This window comes from Dermacentor andersoni, chromosome 8 (assembly GCF_023375885.2).
Source record: "Dermacentor andersoni chromosome 8, qqDerAnde1_hic_scaffold, whole genome shotgun sequence".
In the NCBI taxonomy this organism is placed as follows: domain Eukaryota; kingdom Metazoa; phylum Arthropoda; class Arachnida; order Ixodida; family Ixodidae; genus Dermacentor; species Dermacentor andersoni.
Window position 1 is genome coordinate 100,783,441 of NC_092821.1, and position 21,553 is coordinate 100,804,993.

The 21,553-nt window shown below is 45.7% G+C and overlaps 1 long non-coding RNA gene across 1 annotated transcript in view; it reads left to right on the top strand.

Moving 5' to 3' along the window:
- The first annotated feature begins 936 nt into the window (after window positions 1-936).
- Window positions 937-21,553, top strand: part of LOC129384186 (uncharacterized) — a 40,631-nt gene continuing 20,014 nt past the window's right edge. Inside the window, exons 1-2 of the long non-coding RNA XR_011889919.1 lie at window positions 937-1,019; window positions 9,438-9,617. This is a non-coding gene — a long non-coding RNA (uncharacterized lncRNA). The remainder of the gene's footprint in view (window positions 1,020-9,437; window positions 9,618-21,553) is intronic.

Consider the following 21,553-nt stretch of genomic DNA (forward strand, 5'->3'; position numbering starts at 1 on the left):
ATAAAAAGAAGCACACGGTATAGTGTATGAGTTACAAATAAACAAGAACTTTTGTGTTGCAGCATGAGGTGCTGAAGTGAAGAATTGTGTATAAACATACCACTGCCAACCCTGCAAATAAGGTTTGAACAGAAGTGCAATCCCATGGATGTTAAATAACTCTAACGTTATGATTGGTTTATGCCTGTCAGTCTAACTTTTCATTGGGTGAAGGCAATCGAAAGCCTTTGACAAAGTCAAGAACACAAAGAAAGCATACGTTTTCATGTATGGAATCCGTTAAAAATTAAGCTTTCTGTCAGTAAGGCTGTTTCCGTACTTATATTTGGAAAGAAGCCATATTCCATGGAATTTACGCGTTCACGTTGTGGAAAAAATAACAAATTGTCTATTTATCCTACATAGTTGAGTCGATAACTTGGCATTTCATTCGCATCACCTGCAATAAAGGATGGGCAACATAACCTACTACCATTTGCCTTGCAAATTGGCATAGTGTTGATATTGCGAGCTAGTATATATATATATATATATATATATATATATATATATATATATATATATATATATATATATATATATATAATTCCTTTGATTATGATTCGAGTTCACTTTTGACACTTTTACACAGAATTTGTATTCTAACCAACAATACGGCTTTTCAATCACATTAGAAGCCATGTAAACGATATTTATTACTGTAATTATGAAGCAAATGTAGGCATGGTGGAGCCTTGAAATTTATTCCGTTATCTATGCCTGAAGCGACTAAGCAGCAAAGTGCACGAGACATGGCGGTGTCGGCGATTTCGTTATAGGAACGGTTGTGTGTGCTTTGCACTCATTGCTATCTCGAATATTTTCCAGCTTCACATAACACTTCATCATCATACTCATTCGTTCAAAAGCTGAACTGATGTCTTTTTTCAGAGCTCTACCGTGAAGCCGACAAACGCTTGCAATAAGGCTAACGGGCGATATTCTGCTGTTTGCGTGGATGTTGCATTCCGCCATGGGATGTAAGTCAGCTGGTTTTCGCATACGTGCAGGGTACAAATGAAGCGCTTCTATGAGCACCTATGAGCACCTGCTTTTCATGCCTAAAATATATCAACAAATCAAGTCTGCGGAATACAGCAAGGCGGAGCCCGTATCATTAAAAGGAAAATTGTTATTTACCCGAGATTTTATTGCGAAGCCTTAAATGAAACCCACTGGTTTCTCACAGAAGCGCTTTCACAGACTACGCAAAATTCGTCCTGGTCCTAGGTTTCCTACCATGTCGAATGCCTTTTCGAGGTCGTTGCCCTATCATCTGAGCTAACCAGAAGTCTCGCATATCGCAGCGCGATCCCGGATTATTCGAGAGCTCGAACCAGAAGGACTGTCAATATGGTAATTCAGCTCTGCGGAATTGGGCGAGGTGGAGCAAGTATCATGACAAGGAAAGTCGCCTTTGTATCTTCGTGCGACATTCTGCTATATGAGAAGTGTCAATTTATTGTTCACGAAATCTGGGCCTCTGCCAAAGCTTTGCGTTTACCTATTGACTGTGGAAAATTTCGCGCTTTTTTGGGATTTCCAACTCTTGCCCCTCTCTCCCCATGTGTGGATTTGTAGACGCCTGTTCATATTCCCCCGGATTTGCGAAATACTTTGTAGCCATAGAATGCCCACTGACTATATTGCTTGAAAAGTATTATATGCGTAAGCATTCGAGCGGACATTTCCTCAAAAGTTTGTGCTTCCATCTGTCCTTCCTTATGCCTGTTATAGAGCATGAAACGATGCACGGCATAGGTATACCAGGGGTCCTGAGACTCACTTACTTTGTATCCTAGCTAACGTTAGCCAAGCTACTCAGCAAAAAAAAAAAACATTATAGAAACGTTTATTATAGTAGCCTTGCTAATTTTATCGCAATATCTCTTGTGTCTCGAAACTCAGCTAGACATTTTCGTAATTTAAATAGGCGGGAACAAAATTTTTCCACAATATTACCAGTTTTCCACAAAATAATCATGGAGCTTCTGTCTTGTGGCTGGTTTCTAAAGCCCGTCGGTCACCTCTCCTTTTTCAATTTTCGCCCAGCATGTTTTATTATTTGCGAAAAACTTGTTCGGTACATTGAAAACGGGGGTAGCATTGCACCATGGTCACTTGGGGCCCAGTTATTATCTCCTACGTGGAATTCGCAGTGTACGGTGCCAGATGAAGAGGTGAAGAATGTAGCAAGAGGACAAGAAAGTTGGCAACCAAGTGTAGCGTAATGGGAAATGTAAATTAAAAACGAGGACTCATCAAAATAGAGAGAGGCAAACCATGGCACTGAATTGGATGCAAATAATGGAAACATTACAAATATGAAGGGTATTTACAAGAATCAGATGAGAGAAATCGAAAGGGAAAATCTGCACGATAAGGCAAAGGATTCACATAGCCGTGCTATCTAAGGGTCGAGCAGGTTGCCTGAGCACAAAAACACACCGGAGTAAATAATCGGAGCAGCATGAGGCATGTGTCTGCGGTAGCAAAATCAGGCATGAACTCTGCACATCTTAATGGAACACGAAAGTATTCACCTAGTGAGACTCGTAGGCAACATACTCCTTCCAGAAGTGCTTGCATTTAAACTGGAAGTAGGGATCAACCAGTCATCGTCGCGATAAGACACGTTTGGAGTACTGGTAGAAAAAAAATGTAGGCAGAATGTTGATACCACCGGATAGTTAAAGGGCTTAGGTAGCGGTACAAAGTAGATAAGTGTTGAAGAAGTAAAAACAGATTAAGAAGATGTACACAGAAATGATAGAATGGAAAAAAATTATGCCATACCCTATTAAGACGCGCAGGCTAGCTGACTCTGTGTTAAGTGCCCCTTTTTAAAGGGGATGCCAATAAATTATCATCATCATGAAGCGCACAAGAGAAGGGGGGCTCCCGCATGACACGTTTCTCAGCATTCGCACGCACCGGCGCGCGATGCATATCAGACGCCACCCCAGCTTTCGCAGCAGCGCCCATAGATGTCGCCGAGTATTCCAAGACAAGCACGGAAGTGGAGTCCGGCTGCAATACAAGCTTCATACATATCTTAGTTCCTTCCTTGAAGCTCCGACTGGTATAAACAAAATGACGCATGTGTTTGCGGCAGCCGGAAAATCCGGAGACCACTCAGCATATAATAACGGCATCCAAAGCATCTGGCACACATGGGGACCTGTAGATCGCCTTCCAGAAGCGCTTAGATGCAATGTGGATGGAAGTATGAACGAGACAGCAGTCTAGACAAGGAAAATGCCTTTAGAGTATTCCCAAAGGAAACAAGCAGGGAAGGCACTGATAGGGCTAGCTTAGGGCGTACTGGTGGGCTAGTTGGGTACTCATAATGTAATATGGCAGCGCACTTCCACACAAAGACGTGACACGGAGAGAACAAACACGCGTGCTGTACTGCAACTGTCGGTTTATTGCTGGATAAGCTTACATAAGTACGCGTTCCAACACATACGTGGATCACTTGTGAGATGAGAACGACAGAGATTTTTCACCGCTGATACGAGCTAACATTAATCATACTGCAGCAAACTTCAGAATTCGGAAGTCTGCATGCTGCATAAAGAAGAAAAACTGGACAAAAGGAGGAACAAAGCAAGTGATAAGCACAATCTGACAGTGCTGCGTTCAGATACATAAAACCTTTTTTTTTTTGTCGCAAAGGGCGAACGAGGGGAACCTTACGCAGTTTTTTTCCAGTTTCCATTCTAAACCACTTCACTATTTTGTTTCTTTCATGTTTCTTTCTCTGCACACCACTTATGCACCTCTCAATCCCTGCAATGGAAGGCAATGTGACCGGTATGTTTTCTAGAGCAGTGGAAGTTATGCTCTGTGAGCCTTATGTTGAGAGAGCTAGCTGTCTGACCAAAGCTTATCACACGTCAGTGGAATCGAATATACAACCCGCTCTGTGCAGGTGACACACGGTTGCTTGTGCTTGATTGCAGACGTCAGTGGGTGCAACTGCACAGGCGCTGAGAATGAATGCGCCGCCGACGTCAGCCTTTCCACCTATTGTATGGGAATTTCGCGAAACTGTGAGCACGTAGGGAAAGACCACTGGCCTTTGAATGCGGGTGCATGCGTCAATATTTTAGGCTACGGGAGCGCTCCCGGAAAACTTTAGCAGATCTTCCGCTGTCGTGGAAAAAGGGTGCAAGCATACCCTGAATTCTCAAGACTGCATGCATGCCTCGTAGAAAAAGGTACCGGCCCATCGGTGTTAACGATACTTCACAAGCACGTTAAGAAATCATCGCTCTTTTCAGAGGCTTCAAATGCGCCGTATCGAAATAAATGACAAGCCTGTTTCCCTTTGGTTCTTAACAATAGCAGACATGCTTGGCGTACCAATACAGACCAAGGTCTAAAATTAATTAAACGTGTTCCTGGTCACACGTTTATTTAAAGAAGAAGATCAAGACAATCAGAGAGTACTGCTAGAACATTGTAAACGGCATTTTCAAAACAGGCTTTCACAAGATATAGGAACTAAAACCACCAGTGGAGGCACGACAGAACTTTTCACGCTATTGGACAACGTACTGACTGCGCCAATGCCCGAGCCTATACCTGCAACTGTAGAAAATTCGTACATTGAGCCAGCATGTCTAGGAAAGGCCAAGGAGGAAGCATCACCTCCCACCAGCGCATAAGTCTCCCCGACGATCCACAGCATCATCACCAACAAGATTTTTCCGCGGAAAGTCTACAGCGCAACAGCATAAATAATTCGCACTGGGTATAAGCAGTCAGAGAAAATGGGCGCGACGTCAGCATCAAGCTGGACAGTGGCTCTGGCCTAAGAATTGTTACGGCACAACCAAGAGTGACACCATTCAGAAGAAGACAATTTGACGTGTAGAGGTGGAATCGGTCTCGATAGCCGTCTTGTTTATGCATTGTTCTCTCTTTCGTAAATATTGTAAAAAAACTTTTATATGTGAATTCTGCAACATAACATTATTTTCCCAAGAATTTGCTCAGCACGCGCCCATCGCAACCTGCATTCAAGGTAACAACGGCGGAGTGGTGGTGAAGGAAAGGAGTGCATGCTAAGGTTCCTTGTCGTTAGCCAACTACCCAAACCGAGTTTGGGCGCCAACAGATGTAAAACCTTGAATCTTCTGAGAAGACACACGCAGCAAACGACTGCAGCTGCGTGCACTGAAACGCAAAGATTTCAAAACGTGCGTGGACAATTTTCCTGGTGAACTGCAAGGAACCAGAAAACTGCCTGTAGTGTATTCCGTACAGCTAAAACGAGTAACTGCGATGGTGTCAGCTCCATGGCATGTACCCACCGCATTAGAGCACAAAGTGAAGGCAGAACTCCAACAAATGCCAAAAAAAAAAATGGAATCATCAGGGAAGTCACCGAACCTTCCAGGCGGATCTATCCGATTGTTGTCATCAACAAAAACACACGACGGCGTTCGACTGTGCATAGACACCCGGAACATGAAGAACGGTGTAAAAAAACAGCATTACCAGCTACTACAAGCGGCACGCCTCTTACCGACCCTGAGCGGTGAAAATTCTTTTCTCTATTCTTCACGTGAAGAGAGCTTTTTATGAGCTGGTCCTGGATGAAGAAAGTTCGCGTTTGCGTGCGCTCACGAAGCTCTAGGGAGGATATCGATTTCTTGGTGTTTCATTTGGTCTCGCAATAGCGCCTGAGCTCTTCTAGAAAGCTATTGGCAGGGCCTTCGAACGACAACTCAACATCAAGTCCTACTTCTACGACGCTCCAGTGGTGTCACAAAACATCCAATAGCGCGCAGCCGACCTCAGGAATATGCTTACAGTGACACGTGCTAACAACCTTACGTTCAACAAAGACATGCTCGAGTTAGGTTTAACTATAACCCCGTACACGGATCATGAACTCACACCTCAAGAGATCGCCTGATATCGAGGAAAAGCAATGACAAGTTAAAACACAGAAGTTCTGTGAAACGAGAATTGTCAATCAAAATCACCATCCAAACATCCAATTCAATGAAGAAAGCACAGCAAATGAAGGCAAGGACCTCGCAGTGGTGCTGCCTTCAGTTGGCATCGTTCGATGCCAACTGAGAACGATCTTTAGCTGCGCTTCTCATGGGTAGTAACTTCTGCACATTCCTACGTAGCCTGCCCAGCCTCCTCAAACCAAGCTTCCGAACCGCGCCTCACCATACGTTACCCAGCAATGACAAAAGGAACCTCTCAAGCATGGTGGCTGCCACACGAGACATCTCCCGCCGGTAATCGCAGGTCAGCGTGTGTGGCTTCGCCGCAATCGAAACTGGCAATAATCCACACGAGTCAGCGTAGGTCTAGAACCTCGTGGATACGCCATAAAAAGAATCACCAGAGGCATCTCCTTCAGAAATTGAATTATGTACGAACGAAAGCTGCCGAACAGAGCGTTGCTGAGCCATCATCATGACGTAGCTGAACCAAGCACATCAACGTTCACCCACTGCTAAGGCCAGTTCCCGGTCAGCAAACTGTGTTGCAGGCACATACACTTCCAACTACTCGTTCCCAAAGAATTATCAAGCCTTCTGCGTGATTCCCGAATTCGGTGAGCAACTTCCCGTAACTAGAGTAACCTAATACTTTCCTAACTTGCAATAGCTATCGAATCTGTTTTTGTAAACAGCATATTGGTTAGCTAGAATGCCGATACTCCCAAAATATTAGCAGGCCCGCTGTCACGTGCGCACAAGCAAACATGAACATTCGATGACCGGGAAAACTCGCTGTCGAAAACGCTGGCGTGAGCGAGTGCAGTAGCAGCGGCGAGCGAATAAAGCTTTGTGCTGGATCTCGCCTCAACGCAAACTAAGCGGGACAACACAGTGCACACTATGCTATCAGCGGTCGGCGCGCCCTGTCGTGGTGCAGAAATAAAAAAAAAAACGACCGCTCAAGAAAAACGTATTCAAAGGAAACTTCACGGGGACCCATATCTTGGCTAGGCATCATTCCGGAATGCCGACGAGCTGCCTGGCCATGTGTCTAGCAAAACCGTCGATTCAATGCCAGTCGAGGAAATAGCTGGCAGTCTTCGAGATAACTTTGATACATAACCGCACTCCTTTCGAAGTGCCGAGGCGAAGCGAGAGCCTCAGGGTGTGCTTCTTTTTTGTTGTGTTTTCTTTAGTTGTGCATCATGGCTTATGTTGAAGCCGGAACTTCGAATCCTTTAACGTGAATACGTCACATGGTAACTCAAAAAAGGAAACTGAACGAAATTTCCCTAGTTCCGGCGTATTTCATGTGAATGAGCCGCTTGCGGCACCCTGGGTTCTCTCTGGCGGTACTCTCTGGACATGATCCGCCACATAGCGGCGCCGCAGCGAAGTCTGTCGTGCCCTCTTAGATTCGTTGGCCGCCGGTGCATGTAAACGCTGTGAATTGTTTCCTCGCTGCCGGCGGAATTTTGTTGTGCAGCGCGATGTCGGGCGTTTGTGCTTCAGGAACCCGTGTTCCATGTTCGGCTCTGTTGAGTAGGAAAAAAAAAAAATATGTGACCTTTTTTGGTGGATGAATTGCGTCATAAAATCAATTATATAATAAAAAAGCACACCGAAAAGTGCATAATTACGCACCAGACACAAGGGCTAGATTCCTGACCCCGCAAATGATGGCACTGCACTGGTAAATTGCCTACTACTACGGTTGCTGCTTATGCAGAAGAATGTACTGCAGCATACACCTACCATCACAAATTTCTGCTTCACCATTCTATTTCAAATATGAAATAAAAAGAACCATCAATGAGCTAATTATGCCCTTGCGAATATGAATTCCACAAAACGGTGGTTGCGAGCCGAAGGGAACTCATTCTATAGCGGCGCCAATTCAGCTGTAGGCTCACTGCTTACGTCTTCGTAAACAATTTCTTGTTTTACTCGAACAAGTGGTAGGCGTAATTCGCTTTTTCGTTTAGTTATTTGTGAGAAAGCGTGTGAAACAAAAGCGGCGGCCACAGGGCACGCTACGGAATACTGAAAACATCTTGAGGTAAGATACGATGTTACTGCTTACAAGGATGAGTTTGAATTGTCGCAGGCGGTACTGCGCAATCATTATTACTTCGACAGCTATATCTTTGTGGCATTTAATCCAACATATACAAAAATACAGGACGAAATCAAATTATACGAGAGTTCCTACATGCTATTCGCTTGAGCAGTATTTATTTATTACGAATCCCCCGTCAGTTTTTTGTGCAAGCACGAGTAAAAATGCTCAACAACACGGTGATTGTTCATCAAGACAGCAATTAACATACAAAAAATCACACATATGAGACAGAGCAAGCACGAAAGGTAATTCAGCGGTACATAACAGTACAGCTTTTAATCTGTGGCTACTGTCACATGCTCTTTATATTTCCGGCTTTGGTTGCCTGCCATTAATGATGTACAGAATGACATGTATTTTTTGTAGAACATTATTTGTGCCAATTATTTCATTAAAAGCAACAGCAGTTATTTCTCTCTTTTGTATATTCATTGTTTTCGTATAATACATATAAACACCGATATACAACGCCAGTATAGCTGATCTTTGTTGCTGTATTTAAACCACTTTCATAAAGGAATTTCCAAAATAACTTGAGTTTTGCAATTATTACGCCATTTTCACGGCACTTTCGTAAATAGACTTACAGATACAAAATATTGCTTGTGAGGGAAGAAAGATTGTAGTATTGCGAATTTCTGCTCCCTCTGTTTCACTAAATAATACATGCAATTCCCGTCGAAATAATACAAACTATTACAAATGGAAGCCCAAAATTAGCAGGTTATCAAGGAATAATTTCGCGTAACGAAAGGTCCAATTACAATAACCTGATCAGCCCAAAGAACCATTATACGGCGATATTTCTTAAAGAGTTTCGTCACAAAGGACTTCTCAACGCGCCCAGTAACCAAAACAGAAAGCGAAACCAAAACAAGGACGTGAACCACGCCTTTCAAGAAGCCCGCTATACCACGGCTGCTCATATGTACATCGTTTACACTTACTGCCACTGGCGAGATGAGTCTTAGTGGTAGCATTTCGCGAAGCCTATAGCTATCTGAAAGTGCCCGTCTTTAGCTACATGATCGGTGGCAGAGCTCACGAAGATTGGTAATCGCTTTAATTATTAGGTGGCTAAGTATGGGCTGTCAAAAATTTCAACAAGTACTTCATCAATTATTGTCTCATTTCGTTCCTCCTGACCATAGTAGTGGCGTATAATGATTTGCCCCTAAACAGTGACGTTGCTTCGTTCAAGAGAGACGGTGTATTCCAGGCGACTTATTTATGATGTTTGGAAGCCTTACCTGTTTTTTTGCAAGAAATCTTTTGTTGATGTTTTATCTTTTTTTCAGCGTGCGGGGAAAATCAGGAGTCAACGTTTTGTAGCGGTTCAGCGCTGGTGCCTCAGCTGTACTGCCCAGATGTAGACCTTGATGACTGGATATGTACAAGGAAAAAAAATGTAAGATGCGGGTGCAGTGAGAATTTCTACCGAAACAAAGACAAAAAATGCGTCCGGGAAGAAAACTGCGGTACGTGAAAGCATTATCTGTATTGCAGTGGAACACTGCGAAAATGAGAAACAAATTTAGCTTTTTTTTTGCTTCCCTATGACACAACTTCTGTTTAAAGTTAATAACCATATAAAGTGACAAATTACGGATTATAAAATGCAATTTCCCATAAAACTAAAGCATTAGAGCTCTATGTGGACACATGAAGAGCGTATTTCTAAAGAACAAATGTTTTCATGCAACTTAGAAAAACAGTTTTCACACGGGCCGCCAGTCCGAAGAATATATTGTGCGACAAAGAAATCACTACAGGAAGAAAATGTATTTACTTATTTATCTATTTGCTTATTTGCTTACTGATTTGTTTATACGTACTGCCACCTATAAGGGATGTAGTAGGCATGGGTGCACTAAAAATACTGTAGTAAACAGGAACACACGAATACAAAAAGCTAAAGAGCTCTGCGCCAGAGGCAATAATAGGGCTTCAGCAACCAAATTTCAGTGTGCAATCATGCAGGCGAAACGGCTGTTTATAAAAGCATTAGTGAATGTATAGATTTGTCTGATGTTTGAGGCATGGTAAGTTCTAGTTGATGTTTCGCGAGCAGGCAGTAAAAGAAAGGAATCTGAGAGGTGACAATGGGAGTTCTTGAAGCAGCGCACAATATTCAAAGATTCGATGTGGCGCCGTCGAGAAAATAACTGAAAGAGTAGCTGTATGTTAAACATCTGCGTCTAAGCAACGGTAAACAAAATCTGTTTGCCTCCTAACTGACTCAATACAACTAACTTCAAACTGTTTTCAAGGTAAATATACCTGGTAGAGAAGCTTCCATACACTCTTAGGCAAAGTTACACCCTTTGGCTTGCCCCTTCTGCCACACAACAATAATCGTAATGCAGACTTGATGCTGTGAAGGGCTGCCTTAGAGTCACAAAATACGACCCATTTCTCTGTTGGCTCTTCAATGACGTACATCATAGCGGCATGGAGAGCTGGTGTAACTTTGCCTAAGAGTGTAGGAGCCCATACGTTCAAAACATGGCGGTCCATCGGCGGTCCATGGGGCTTAGCGTTATCTGTATATGGTGGGAACACTTCCGGCGGAAGAAAAAATGATGTGACGCCATGTCCGTTAAAAGCAGAAGTGACGTCATTTTGTTTTCGAAGGCGCGAAGTTTGTTTTGTTGTTCTTCCTTTGGAGCTATATATTCAAATGCCCCGCCATTCGACTTGATGGGCGTTTCGAGTTTTAAGCGTGGAAAGCGATGCAGGCAAAGGCCAGCCGTACGGTTGTCAAAATCGCATCCCTGCACAGAACATACTTTCTTTGGAGGCCGACGAAAGCTTTAGGTGTAGAGTGCTCATCCTATTGTTGGATGCCAAGCCCGTCGGCCAGCGCAGTCGCACGAGAACAACTACGCAATTATCTGGCGGTCGTAACTCACTACTTTTGACTGAACAGATTAAGAAGCAATGAAGCTACCCGCGTCACCAAATTCAGACAAACTTCGACAAGCAAGAAAGCGCAAACTGTGAGGGGGGCGTATTTGAACAGGTGAAACGAGTGCGCCTTTCTGCCCATTTCAAGACGTGCATTGCATTGCGAGTGATAGTGGCATCAACGCCCCCTGTAGCGATGGGCGCAGAAAAGAAATGCAATTATTAATAGTAATAAAATTACACTTGTATTTATTTAACTCGTCACGAATGTATAAAATTGTCTAGGAATCTTATTTTCGTTGAATGAATCTAACTGTGTCTCGTTTGAATTAAAAAACGCGTTTTTCTTTCCCAATGTTTGTTCCCTCCAAACATAGTCAAGCTTCAATCGCTGCTCCCATAACCCCCCATGCTGATGTCGGTGACAATCTGTACTGAACCGCTTTTCGCCCTAAGCTTCGCGACCTATTTGAATCGACCTTGGCTTTTCTTTGCGCACATCGCCGAGTTTCGTGGCCATGGCTGCGACATTGCCGTTTTGATGCAGATTAGGGCAACCAATCACAGCAGAAGACGCATGCCGCGTGCACCACTGGGTTATACTAAACCACAATCAGATTGCAATTGCCGCAGCGCATCATCGGCAGTGGCGGCACCAGCTTTGCCTAGGGAACTGGCATAATCATGCGAGGAAACCTAAGAACTTAGGGGTTGTGAATGAGAAAGCACTATTGTCTAAATGAACACCACTCAGTGGTCCTTCCAGTTTTGCGCTGGAGTAGTGTTTTCGAGTTTTGCGGCAGGTTATATTATCGAGTGTTGCTATTAAATTACCACAGATTATGTTTTTCTTTTACACTTTCTTCATTGCTGCCGTACAACGTGGTCGAGTATTTCAAGCGCATGGAATTCCAACGCAGGGGTAGTGCGCATGCGCGCGTTTTTCTACAGCTGAAGACGTTACCTGATGATGAATTCGGCCGGCAAATGTGAGCCTCGACGGAGAAGAGCGGGCGAAACGGAACTTCTTGCCCTCATAGCGTGCCAGGTGTCGTGTGAGGGGAGAAGCCATCGCCCCGATGCGCCTCAGCCACTTCGCCTATTTTTCTGCGTTCTTTAATTCCCTTTCTTCGCCTGCAATGTATTGGCGCATATCACCACGTTTGGATAATGCCCCGGTTGCGGTTGCCGATGATGTAAATGCTACAGACTCCGAAGCGATGCATGCTGCCCGAGCCAGCAAGCAGCAGCAGTCTGCGGGGCAAACGCCGCATGAGACCGACGTCCTGACCGAGGAAGCAGAGGAGTGGCCACCAAGGCAGGCAGGTGGCAGCCAACTGGGGGTGACGGAGGGCGAAACTGAGCGTGCGCAATACCTCCGAGATGGCAGACCTGTGAACTCTACTTTCTTACATCACGCTGCTTGGGCTGAAATTTGCGATGCCAAGCCCGGTATGACGAAAGTGGTGCCATGGGCGGAGAGTTTTCATTCTGCAGCGGGGGGGGGGGGGGTGAAGTGGGGTACAATTAGCTTTCCGAAGCCCATGTCTATATATATATATATATATATATATATATATATATATATATATATATATATATATATATATATATATATATATAGTGCACTTGAAGAAGCTTCGTGTGGCGTCGTTGAATTTAACGCTCAAGTGACGTCGTTATACGAGTATGTACTATCGGGGACAAATGTCTACGGACCGACGCTGCGCGCATGCGCTCCTTTCTTACCTGCGAGCCTGTCGGTTTACTAGCTGGGAGCCGCCGCTCATCGGTTGTCTGGGGCGCGCCGACAGGGGCCGTCGCTGCAGTGGTACGCTGCTGCTGACTCATCGGTAACTCGTTCTGCACCGGAGTTGACAGGCGCTTCTCGCTCGATTGCCCTGGCACTGGCACCCGACTACAATAACGCTCGTGTTTGCCAATTATCAGCGCAGCGTGTGTGAAGGCCGTGTAAAATAAATAAAGCAACAATTACAACACCGCAAACAATGATATATCCAGAGTGCCTGTCGCACGATGCGGCCTCTTCACATTTGAACGGTCAAACAAGACGCTGTATACTCGAGAGCGCACTGAGGAGCACTAACCAGTGTAATGCTGCAGGCCGAATAAGAATATAGGAAACAAGCTGTGCGGGCATAACTTATGGCTATGCGGGCTGTGAAACAGTCACATCGCGTATGAGTGAATGCAAGCGCGACCATTTGATACCGCATCGGCTAAGGTGCTGTGCATTTTGTGATCGTCTCTTTATTGCTTCATCATGGCCGGAAAAGTGGCGAAAATAACCGACAAGCGTTATCATAGGCGTGTGCAAGTGTATGGGCCAGCGAGCGACACGCGCCGCTAATCGCCGATGAGTCAGCAGCGTGCCACTGCAGCGACGGCCCCTGCCGGCGCGCCCCAGACAACCGATCAGCGACGGCTCCCAGCTAGTAAACCGACATGCTCGCAGGTAAGAAAAGATGCGCATGCGCGCAGCGTTGGTCTCGTCACCAGGCGCGTCACCGCGAGAGCACGCGGCGATGCGCTCGCTGCTGCTCCGGCGGCCGTGCGCGGCGGTCCGGAGACTTTTGTCCCCGATAGTACCAGACCTCATAGTAGGATAGTAGGATAGAAGACATTTAAACTTCACAGCCTGAGTCCTCTCGGTTGTGTAATCTTCCTTCGTGTAATTGTCGCATACTTGGCTATCACTGACACTGCTTCACCTTTGCGGCGAAACTGCAGCCTCTCTCTCTCTTTTGTGAGTCCGAGTATTAGCGCTACTGACCATGACTGCTGTTGATTCTGACTTCTAGTGAATCTGGCCTGGCCCCATTTGGGTTACTGAGTGAATTATACAGTGTTCCGAAATGTCATGCACCGAGGCTTTAAAGAAGAGCAGTTACGTTACTCCAAGAACACCTAGTGCACATTGTTTCCAGTACAGTGGTGTAGCCGCCAGTAGTCTTTCGTTATCGATATTTATTTCTGTATTTACAGTTAAGTATGTAACTCGAGAAGTATTGTAATATTCAAGGTGTCAATGAGGCGTTTGTAGGCACCCCAAAATGGCATCCAAATGCGGCGTTGTGAGCGACGTACAAATTGCGTACAATTTTTTTATGACTAGCAAAGAAGCTTCACGACGCACGAAAAATACCACGTAAGTACGCTCCCACCTGCATCATGAAGCCGCGTCCTCAAATAAGCTGATGGAAAGCAACTGCTTCGCCTGTCGATAGCCCCAAGAGAGAGCGCATCACCTGGATAATGGCACGGAGGGAGCACCAACAGCAGGTTTCGCTGCTTCTCAACTATTCCTTCCGCTCATTTTACGTCACACTTATTATCCGTCTCTCAAGGCCGACTGATAACATTGATAACAAATTCCCCTTGATGACGCGGCCGAAGCGCCGCTCTGAGCACGCACGAAACGCGACAACCAATGTAATAAGCACAGCATGTTTCGAAATTCCGGCTTTGCTAGCACCGCATGGAAAGAGTGCGCGCGAAGCTATATTTCGCACCTAAGCTTGCTTCTGACGAAAGCCGAATTCAATTCAACGTCTTATTTTTCATGAAAGTGTATACGTGCTGCAAAAACTGGTTCTTATCTAAAAGTAAAAGCAAAATAAACATAACGACAAGCGACCAACGTATATAGAAAAGGTAAAACCGATGCGTTCAAGAAGGTAAATATACCACTTCTAAGTGAGGCGAATTTGCAATCAGGATGTCTGCACAACAAAAAGAAAGAAAACCCCATCACATTGTAGTGTGCTCTTATTATAAATGAATTCGTAAGCTCCGCTGGACACCCGCCTAGAAGACGTCTTCGAATAGCTATCCTTTTGCAGCTACGCAGTACAGTGCCTGTTTTTTTTTCAGATTTTCAGCGTCTTTCTTGATGACTAAGACAGAAATTCTACGCAGCATCCGTTATCCTTGCCTCGAACTAATCTGATGCCCGTCTTGGTCAAGTAAGCAGGCTCTTTCACATAACCCTAAAGAAAGAAATCAAGCAAACAGAGGTCAGGTGACCTAGCCGGCCAATTTACAGGACCATGCCTTGCAAGCTCTTGCGCATGAAAAGTCGCATCCAGCCAGTTTCGTGCTCGGCTGCTGCTGTGTGCAAGCACCCCATGTTGCTGATACCACAGAAGTGGAAGACGTGACAGCGGGACTTCGCTGAGAAACTCATCCACCACTCCTTCAAGGATTTCGTTCACATAACTCTGTACAGTCAGTGCGTGACCGAAGAAGATGGGATCGATTAATCACCGGCATAAATTCCGAACCACATATTAACCGAGCACTGGTAGTGGTGACGATTGCGCTTTACCCAATGTCGATTGGAGTCGCTCTATTATTGTGCATTATGCAAATTTACCTAGGCGTTTCTCGGAAAATTGGCTTCATCAGTGCACATGATTTTGCTCAAAATGTCCGGTGACTTATCAGCTTTGTGAGGACCCAATTCGAGAAATATAGATGATTGTACGGGTCCCTAACGTCTAAGCATTGGTGCTGGTTACAATGGTACGGGTAAGAGGCCGTCATTTAGAATCCTCCCACCAGATGTCTTGGAAATTTGTACCTGGGCGGCCACGTCCCGCACGCTACCATGAGGGTTTGTGGCCATAAATGCTAGACCATCCGTGCGTAGACTAGGACTCAAAGATGGAGTCATCCGTCGCTGTTCCTTGAAGCTGCCGGTTTGTCATAGGTTACAATAATTACTGATGATAGTCGATGCGTTCGGTCTAACGACACGCTTCCATGACTGATATGTATATTTTCGGCCTTCCGCTTGTCATTTGCAGATCCCAAGACAAAGCTGATGTTTACATTCTGCTCGTTAGAGAAACACATGGCGACTTGGCCGAAAAAAAAAAAAAAAACACCTTTAAACCTCTGCACTGTTGTTGTCAATTTGCGTTTGTGGTGATAAATGTTGTGGCAAAAGAAGAACAATCGGTGCACTTTATCTACGATATCACGCCTTGTTTCCAACTGACACCAAGCTCGGCATGTTACTTCGCCCGGGGCGCGACACATAAGGCACAAGGCCGATCCCGATGTTTTCAGTTATTTCCTTTATTTTGTTCTGGATAACTCAAACGGAGCCTGTTGTAGGGTGCTGCTTTATGATCCGGGTGGGAGCGTAATCACCTGGTATTCTTCATATTTCACGGGGCCTATTTATCAGTCGGAAGAAGTTACTACGCAATTACTACGTCGCTGAATATACCGCAGTTAGATGTCATTTGGCTGCGCCTGAATTAATAAAGGTAAGGCGCAGAAGACCAGGACCCAAGAAGAACACAAACGACAGGACCGGCGCCTACAGTGCCTACAAATGCCTCATTGACACTTTTATAATTAGGATAGTACGTCTCGAGTTAGATAAATTATTACAACTGCCTAATTAAATATCAATAACAAAAAAATTACTGGCAGCTACTTCACTCTACTGTAAACAATACGCACTACCTCTTTTGAGAGTAACGCATTGCTCTTTCTTTATATGTTGGTACATGAGAGTTAATTGGGACCTTTGTATATATTGGTAACCTTTGCATGTTACTGACGATCTTTCCATTGCTAATAAATATTGTCAATTATTAGAAATACTTTCTTGCATGAGTCGTTAGCACTGCTTACTAGAAGTAGAAGCAGTACTGAGACACATAGCATTCACGTGCATTCACGCACATTGATACAGGAGTGCTATAGAATTCACTGAAGTCACTGGGTTTCTTTCGTGGTCAAGGAAGCACGTAAAGCAATTCGAAGTATGGTAAGCATGCATCAACACATTCGTTCTGCAGACACAGGCTATCCATACCTTTAGAAATAATTCTTATGTGGCTAATTCCATCTCTTTCAAAACTATAATGAACATCCCTGTGTGTATATTGAAATATATTGTGTGTGTGCATGCTGTTTACAGTGGGATCTTAAAACAATATTGCAGTGAGAAAATAGGGATGAGGCATGCGTCGCTGGTGCTTCTTATGCGCGTGTCTTCCTACTGTCAGGATCTGCAGAAATAAGGTCGTGCACGCCAGCGCCAACAGTGATGCAGTAAGGTATTAGCTCCAGTCAAATTTCAAGTGAGAAGGTCAAGAAAAGTCAAAAGAAACCTCGAATGATTTGGGTGACAAAGCTGTGCTAATGCCACTTTCGGTGTTTGGGGAAGGGGCGCTTCGGCATCGCCCGTAGGGGGGGGGGGGAGGGGTGGTTCTGAGCCCGCCGCGGAAAACTCCGGAGGGGGCCCCTGGAGCCCTCCGTAGTCGGCGCCTATGAGTCATGCCTTCAAGTTTTCGGTGCAAATAGCCTGATGTGATGAGGTAGAGTACACAGGCCTCCTATCTACGAGGCGCTCGTTCAGACTAGTGGTTAAGACACTCGGCTTCTGAGCGTGGGGTCGTTGGTTTCCTTTGCAATTTATGCTGTCCGTTCATACATTAATTTTCTTTATAGAGCTTACAGATGCGAAGTTCGAACGCACGCGACAGCTTACGGAGGCAAGGGACGTGCCGATAACACAGTCTTCCGAGAGCGAGAGCGACGTGGTGAAGCAGCAATATCCTCTCATCTCACGCAACACCTAGCGTGCCAAGGTGCCAGCAAGCTCTGTACCTACGCCCGCTCAGCGCGTACGCTACGTTGTGTCGCAGTCAAGGGGAATTAAGGTGCCGTTAAGCTGCGAAAGGCGCCGCTTTTTCCGCTCAATGTGCCATTTGATGTGTCAGCATCAAAGAAGAACCACAAAGCTCGCTTTCGTGCATCCTCGCCTGCGCGGTAACGAACTAGTGCACGCCTCATGCAGATAGACTTGATTCAAATTGCGCCGTGTACGTATGCGCAATCTTCATCGTAAACCATTATGCATTCAAGTCGTCCGTCGTATTCGCTAGTAGTCAGAAACTATACTTCACAAAAAGCTCGGTTTAATGAATTTACGCGCGCGTTTGAGTGTGTGTGTGTGTGCCTGTGTGTGTCTGTATGCGTACGCAGTGGTCTGTACTCCTGTTTTGAATTTTTATACATTCACACAAAGCTTCGCTGTATATAGATTCCAACACGTTGGCTTTGTTGCATTATTTTAATGCGGTACAACAGATGCAATCTACGTATTTGGACCGAATAACGTGAATGTAAGAAATGCTGCAGATCCAACGAGTTGGAATCTGTGCAAAATCACTGCCCCTTCAAGTCCGTGAAGATGGTCGAAAAGCGAAAATGTGTTAGTTGCACTAAGCGTTACACCATCGAAGCAAACTTCGCAAGCAATCTATATTGTAAATCTTTTGTTTCCCAATCCTTTCACCTCATTTTTGCTTTTGCTTGGTTCGAGCGGCGAGCATGCTTTAGGACAGCTTTTTCGCCGTATTCCCAGTGCTTTTTTTTTAGCTTGAGGTTTCTGTCTGTGTTTTGCCGTTCTTTTTCTCGCTTGCGAGTTCCTCGGTCTCTTTTTGCGCGCCAGTAATGAGAGCAACGTTTCTCATGAAAGCAAAATCACCTGATTGCTTTGTTATTCATTTATTTATTTGGGTGTAATGTTGTACTTGCTAAGTATTGTGTTGTTTCTTCTACCGCTTGATTTTGAGTTATCGTCTCTTGTGGCTGCACTGCTCGGTGTGCCTCCTCGGCTTGCAGTACCTTTTTCGGAGACATTGAATCTTGCATTGCTTGCTCTTGAGTTGACGGCAGGTGACGGCGTTTACATTTCACAAATGTTAACGCCGTCACCAATTCAAAAAACCCAGGTCCGCCAAGAGTGCCCCCGGGTCCCATCCTTAGCCACTCCGTACACCTAGAGTTTCCCGAGCTGCCTATGTCGAAGAGGTTTCACCAGGGTGACACGCCTCACACTCAGCCCGTCACCATTACAGCCGACTTTCAAGATGTGCTTCTTCTTCGACTTTCTTCAGCGCCCAGAACTTGCGTAAGTATAGGCAAATGCCATTCAAGGCTTGGGCCCTATCACACTTGTATTTGGAATTGCGGAGACTCACGTGCTGTACACTGGCGTGAGCGACCCAGCAGTAGTGACCAATTCACTGTGCCCGATTCATCATGCCCCAATTGTCATGTCAATGACTGTCATGTCACTTCATCCACTCACTGTCAAGCAATGACCTCAACTTTGACAACCCTTCTAGAGACGACAACCACGCGCCACTTTGAACATACGCGTCGCCTTTGTCGCGCATTTCGTGTCACCACGCCGTGAAACACGCATCCGCACGGTCAATCTCAGCCACAACCACCAGAGAATCTTGTGCGACGCTCCATCACCTTCACCAGAACTCAATCTAGGTTGTCTGATGGTACCATCGTTCCTTCTAATCAAGGCTCCGTGTATATGGCGGGGGCCCTGAAGCATCGCCAACAACGAGTCCCCAAAGGCGCGAGCTGAGTGGGAGCGTGTGCGTTGGAAAAATAAGGTCACTGCTACCGCTCTCACACCTCTGCTCACTGCGCAGACACCGCGTTGTAATCTAAGGCGCCATTATCCTTCTTGACGAGTCTACAAAACGGCAGGTCTAGCCTCCGGCATGGTTTAGCGAGGAGAAAGAAGAAGCGCTCCGAACATTCGATCTTTCATGTTCTCCGCTTCAAATTACTTATCCGCCCCTGGTCTATGTGCTGCTCAGGCTTCAGCCAGCAGCAATGACTACCGTGTTGTGCTACCTTGCCTTCCTACTGGAACGCTGGTTGTGGACTCCGTTTTCCTGCATGCTGATTTAAGTGGTCGGCCGCACAGAGCCCAAGACTTCAGAGACACCCTTCAGAACGTTATTGACCTGACGTAAATACGTTCCATTTGTCAACCAGATGTGCCAATCAGGAAGGACAAAATCAAAGCTAGTCACTTTCCGAAAATTATCAGTAAAAGGTAGACGCTGCGTCGTTATTGATCATGAGCCCACGGAAGTTAAAGTGAATCTTTTATGGCTTCCTCAGCGTTTGAAAGACGCAAACATTCGAGATGCGCTCCAGGCTTACGGAAAAATGAAGTCTATATCAGCAGAAAGCTGGAGTGTATCAGAGATGGAGCAAATCCATACGCTAAATCGTGAAGTGGTGTTGACTCTTGCCGATAAAGTCAGAGTGGGGGACGTTCTATATCTACTACCTGTTTGTGGAGTGCAGAGCCTTGTATTAATTCAGGGCCGGCCCCCACTTTGTCTGCGTTGTAACAAGGTGGTGCACATTAGTCGAAACTGCAGAACGCCACCTTGTGAAGCCTGCCGGCGCTTTGGCCACACAGCTGAAGAATGTGTCGTTACATACGCCGATAAGCTACGACAAAGAACAAGACCTCCGGATGAAAGCTTTCAAGATAACGTAATGGATAGTCCCAGGCAACGAAGCCGCTCTACCACCACCACCGGGCAACTCTAGAGCAGCCAGTTCCAGGGATAAAAGATAGCATCATCACGTACAGGGAAATTGGTGATCATTACAAAGCCGAAAGAAGAATCTTTCCGCCTCCGCATCGGTCTCTCTCTCTGGAGGACGCTCGCCTTTGGCGATGCCTCCAGGGAAACAATTATACATCACCACATGGGATCTACTTAACACAGACGAGGGACTTTAACGACGCCCTCTGCAAAATTTGTAAGGAAAAAGGGGCGCTAGACCATATAATATGGGAGTGTACTGGCTCCCCAGGGTCCAAGGAAAACATTGACAGTAGAGAAGCGTGGGAGGCCTTGCTCCAGAGCGAGGCTGAAGACGACCAGCGTCGAGCAATCCGCCTGGCCGTTGAGGCTGGGAAGACTCACCATCCTCAACGCGCGGGGACGTCTTCGTCCTTCCCCCTACCTACGTGTAGGTTAAGAGGCGGCACCCCAGCTCGGTGGAACAATAAACTTTTCAATCAATCAATCAATTACGGAGGCTCTCGACGCGACTGGAGACGTTCCCTCTTCCACACAGACCAGATGTGCCAGTAAAGCCCCTCTAGATGTTAAAGACTATGGTATCGCAGAACTGCCCGTGAAAAAGGAAAGTCGCGAAGAGAAAGATGACCATACAAAACAACAATGCAAAGAAGCACCCGCTACCACTCAGCCAGTTGCTGGCCAGGAAGCGAATGAGGAAGTTGCAGATGACTCATCTGCTACACCCAAGCATCTCAACAGATGCGCAATCCTGGCAAAGGACCGACAAAGTAATGCGGATACTTCAATTCCGAAGCACCATGCAACTAACAGATCGGAATCAAGCACGGACAGCGAGATGACCAGTGCCACAAGGAAAGAAAGTCGCCATCAAACATCGAAACACTCAGGAAAGTGCCGACGATCACGGTCCAGAAGGCTTGATGGGGAATCGGAGGGAGCCTCATCGTTGCCCTCAAGGGCCTATCACATAGATCCTTAAGTCCAAATAGTTGGTAGTCACTATGGCCTTGTCCCCGCAACTTCTCTTCGCAACTTTGAACGTGCGAAGCCTTCGGTCTTTGCAGAAACAGGCGCAGCTT